At 40.1% G+C, this 5,121-nt stretch overlaps 1 pseudogene; it reads left to right on the top strand.

Annotated features, from left to right (window-relative positions):
- The first annotated feature begins 647 nt into the window (after positions 1-647).
- On the top strand, positions 648-3,208 carry LOC111139915 (annotated as a pseudogene).
- The last annotated feature ends 1,913 nt before the right edge of the window (positions 3,209-5,121 follow it).

Genomic DNA, 5,121 nt, shown 5'->3' on the forward strand with positions numbered 1-5,121 from the left:
AGAAAATCATAAAGAGGGCGACCAGTTTGAGTCAGTAGAGCATGCAACTCTTGAATTCAGGGTTGTGAGTTCCAGCCCTATATTGGGTGTATAGATTACTTAAATATAAAATCTCTAAAAAAGTCACAAGAGAAAATACATTTATAGCATTGTGCTGTATTTATTGAAAAAATTTGCACTTAAGTAGACCTGTGCAGTTCAAATCCCTGTTGTTCAGGGTCAACTGTATTGGGTGTTAGACAGGTGATAAATAATATGTTAAGAAATAGTGTTGGGGGTGAGTAGGGCATGTGAGTTGGGAGAGGTGGTGATTTTTTATATCATGGTCAGGGAAGCCTTGCTAAGAACCTGTGGACTTGAAGCAGCCCAGGAGACAGGATGGGGATATCTGAGCATTCAAGGCAGGGGGAACCACAAAATTCCTAAGGAAATACAGGGTGTGGTGCCTTCAAGACTAATGGAGTAGCTGCAGTGGAGGGAGGGAGAGGCAGGAAAAACAAGGACTGGCGGGTATGGGCCAAAGGCCTAGGGCTCTTTTTGACATTTCATGTTCATTGGACTTTCTTCTGAGTGAGTAGGAAAGTCATTGGAGTTCTATAAGCAGAAGCAGCTCTTTTACATATTTTAACAGGAGTACTGGGGACACTATGGGGAGATATGGCAAAAGAGGTTTGAGGCTGGAAACATCTGCAATGATCCAGGGACAGAACACGGTACCTTCAAACAGGATCCAGTAAGAGAATAAGATGCCTGTAGTCGTGATCCAGGGAGAGAACCGTGGTGTCTTGGATCAGGGAGAGGGCAGTAGGGGTAGAAGAGAGTGGTTGGGTCCTGGATATCTTTGGAAAACAGAGCAGGCAGTGTTTGCTAATTAATTGGCTGTGGGGTATGGGGGAAAGATTGGCAAAGGATGTCTCCAAAATTTGTTAACTGAGTGATTAGGAGTGTTTACTCAGAAAAGGAACACTGCAGGGGGAACAAGATTTTTTTTTTTAATTTTTAAATTTATTTTTTTTAGGGGACTGAAAAGATCTAAATTTTGGTAAGATTGGCAAGAGAACTTAGATATCCAGAGGGTACACCTGGGAGTAGGACAAGGCTAGTGCAATGCCTAGGGTGCTAAAATGTAGGAGGCGGGTGCTCTGAGATGCTGACCTTGGGTCTCTTTAACTCTTGCCATTAAATATTGTGCCCTAATCCCTCACTTGCCTCAACCTAGTCATAGCCCTGCAAGAGGGCATGTTGAGCTTGCAATTGATAGAGACCTGGGGAGCTGGAGAGAGAACTCTAGGACTATCTTGTCACCTAACTAGTTGGAGGCTGTTCCTCAGGTGTAAAATAAGGATACTAATAGTTATCTCAGCATTTCAGGGAAATATTAATAAAGCAATGATTTTGGTTTTTGAAATAATTACTCTTGGTTATATTGACTGTATTTTTTTTTTTTTTAAACGAGAGAGAGAGAGCATGAGAAGAGAGAGATCAGCTGGAGAAGCAGACTCCCTGCCGAGCCGGGAGCCCGATGTGGGACTCCATCCTGGGACTCCAGGATCATGACCTGAGCCGAAGGCAGTTGCTTAACCAACTGAGCCACCCAGGTGCCCCAGACAGTATTTTATAAAAAGAAAGCACTAGAAGTTGAAGGGACCTCTTCAAGCAAAAATCAGTTGTAAAATGGCAGGTCTTTCCTTGTCATGTGAGAAAAAACAAGTGCCAGGACCACCAGTAAAGAACATAGAATCCAACACAGGGACAGGGAAAATGAAGATGCTGAGCTAATATTAGTAGGAGTGGAACATGTAAACGAAGATGCAGAAATTCTCTTTATCATAGCAATTTCAAATTCAAAATCAGTCATTTCAAACATTTTGAACAGATGACCCTGGAATGATATTCCAAAAGAAAGAAAGTCTACCGGAGTCAAGATACTGCTTGTGCATTGCAGCCTGCAGACCTCATGACCCATTGGTACTCATAGTGGCCACCCCAATCTGAATGGAGAGTAATAGATAGTCTTATTATTTTTGAGCCCTCATCTAAACCTGATTATAAAATGAGCTCACCACAAGTCATGCCTCACAGTCCTTCAGATTTGCTCTCTCCCTATCTCACTGTCTACTTGGAGCTGTACTTTCTGTAGGAGGCAAGAGTGGAAGCCCTCAGTTTGAAGGAACTTCCTGCTTCCAGTTTAAACAGTGGAAATTCTAAAAGACCTAAACTCAGTGATGGAATCCCAGAAGGACATTCCTCAGCTGTGACCATTTCTCTCCTACAGTGAGTATGAGCACAGCCTCAAAAGGTGTCCTATTCTCATTAAGTAATGCTCAGAATGAGCATTATTTTCTTGGGCTTATGTAAATGATAGGACACATTTCAATCTCATGGATCTTTCACAAAAAATTATTTGAAAAGGCTGGAAAAACCAGACTTTTTGAGTCTAGCAAGTCAAAACCAGACTGTTGATCTTAAGAAAGAAAATCCGATCATGTTACTTCATGACTTTTACTATGGGCAGCAAAAGGAGACCAGCAGCCAAAACAGAAGACTCACACAACTTTTAAATGCCTCAGCTGTTTGAAAGTTCTAAAGAATGTCAAGTTTATGAGCCATGTGTGGAGCCATTTGGAACCTGAGAAACATAAGGGTGACAGCTGGGAAATCTACACCACCTGCCAGCACTGCCACCCATGATTTCCTACTCCCTTCAAGCTGCAATGTCACATTGAAAGTGTAACACACTATCCAGGAGCCTTCCACTGTCTGTAATGTTTACAAATTGTCATTCAAAACAGACCAGGCTTTCTTACATCACATGAAGGACAATAGTAAGCCTGGCAAAATGCCCTATGTGTGCCAGGTTTGCAATTATAGATTGTCAGCCTTTGCTGATATGGAAACACGTTCTAGAACATGCCATGAAAACACTAAGAATTTGCTTTGTCCTTTCGATCTCAACATTGTCAGAGCCCTCATACTTTACATGAATTATTGTCAGAGCACTAGAAAAAGAGTCTTTCAGTGTTCCAAATGCCGGGTATGGTGTTTGACCTCAAAGGAGAAAACATAGCATCAAACCAAGAATCATTGAGCTTTTAAAAAGCCAAAGCAATTGGAAGCATTGTCTCCTGAAACAGAGGTTATGATTCAAACTTCAGTTCAACTAAGTTCAAGTGCAGCCTCCATTGTTTTGAGCAACACTTACCTCTAGCTGTCACCTGTAAAATCTGAAAAGAGGATTGCCATGAACTCTAGGTATTCCAGATGTTACCACAGCTAGCATTATAGCTCAACTTCTGTTTTGCCCACCTCCAGGGATGCTGAAAGGCAGAATTGAGGCTAGGGCATCTGTACATCATGGCTGTGGATGATAATAGTCAGTGAGAGTCAGGTTTTATGGTGACAATTCTTCAGGTCCCTACTGTCAAGAGGCAACTTAGAAAGCTTCCTTATGTTGCTTCCCAGCCAAACTCTCCCTGTAAAGTAACCACTATTCTGACCTCTACTTCCAAAGATTCATTTTTTTTTCTGTTTTTAAGCTATAAGTAAATGGGATCACACAACAGATTTTTGTCTTTGTCTTTCTTTAAATAAGTGGAATGCATGCATTCTTGCTGTATGCAGGCATAGGACGTTCTTTTTCATTGCTGGGTAGAATCCCATTGAATGCATATGGTAGAGCTGTGTATGTCCATTTTACTCCTGATGGACTTTGAGGATCATCTTTTGTTCTTCAGAATAAAGCTGCCATGAGTTGGTGCATGTCTTTTGGTAGACATATGTAGTCATTTCTCTAGAATATATATATACTAATGAGAAGTTCCAGAACTACATTGATTTAGCTAAGGTGCTAAACACCTTTTCAGAGTGATTGAAATAATTTGAAATTATTTTAAATAACTATTATAAATTATAATAATTAAAAAAATTATTATAAATTAAAATAATTTTCATTTCCACCAACAATATTGAGAATTTCAGTGCTGTAGATACAGTACTTGGTATTGTCAATTGTTTCCATTAGTCCCTTTTTCTTGAAGTTGTAGTGTTATGATATTGTTGTTTTCATCTACATTTCCCTGATGAGTAATGATCTGGAGAATTTTTTTTTTTTTTTGGTCATATGATCATTGGCCACTTGAATAACACCCTCTTTTATTAAGTGCCTATTCAAGTCTTGTCTTATTTATTTATTTATTTACTTCTTATTTTAGAGTGAGAAAAAGAGAGCAGGAATGGGAGGGGCAGAGAGAGAGAGAGAATCTCAAGCAGATTCTGCATCGAACATGAAGCCAGACTCCAGGCTCAATCCCAGGACCCAAAGATCATGACCTGAGCTGAAACGAAGAGTCAGATGCCCAACTGACTATATCACCTGGTGTCCATCTTTTTTTTTTTTTTTAATTAGACTATCAATTGAGAAGTGCCTGAGGGAACTCCTGGGGCACTGGAAATGTCCCACATCTTGATCTGGATGGTGGTTTCATGGGTGTATATATGTGCATTAGGGTTGGTGCTTCATGGTGCATCATATTTAAGAAATTATTGTCTACCAAGGATGTAAACATATTCCTCGTAAATTTTCTTCTAGAAGTTTAACTGTTTGCCTTTTGCATTTAGGGATTAGCATTTGAATCAGCAGACTGAATGAGCAAGATAAACCCTCAGGAACATGGGTGAGCCTTATCCAATACAATCCATTGACAGCCCTAAGAGAACAAAAGCTATGGAAAAGAAAATTTTCCCTCTCCTTTCTTGAGATGGGACATCCATCTCTCCTGCCTTTGGACATCAGAGCTCCTGGTTCTTGAGCCTGCAGACTAAGACTGAATTATGCCACTAGCATTCCTGGGGGACATCTTAGTCTCCAAAATTGCATAAGCCCTGTATCTCTGTTTTTTTATCCTATTGATTCTTTCTGGAGAACACTGACTAATACAAATACCTGGGAATTTAAGCTCTACAGCATTGTTGTTCAAAGTTGTCGTGGGTATTCAGGTGCTTTGTTGAATTGTAGTGGTTATAATGGTCATCTTTGTCTTGTTCTTAGACTCACATACAATAGTTCATCATTAATCATGGTGTTAGCTGTAAGGTTGTTTGTAACTATCCAATGACTTTGGG

Source organism: Enhydra lutris, unplaced genomic scaffold, assembly GCF_002288905.1.
Source record: "Enhydra lutris kenyoni isolate GAN:26980312 unplaced genomic scaffold, ASM228890v2 scaffoldscaffold124, whole genome shotgun sequence".
Taxonomy (NCBI): Eukaryota; Metazoa; Chordata; class Mammalia; order Carnivora; family Mustelidae; genus Enhydra; species Enhydra lutris.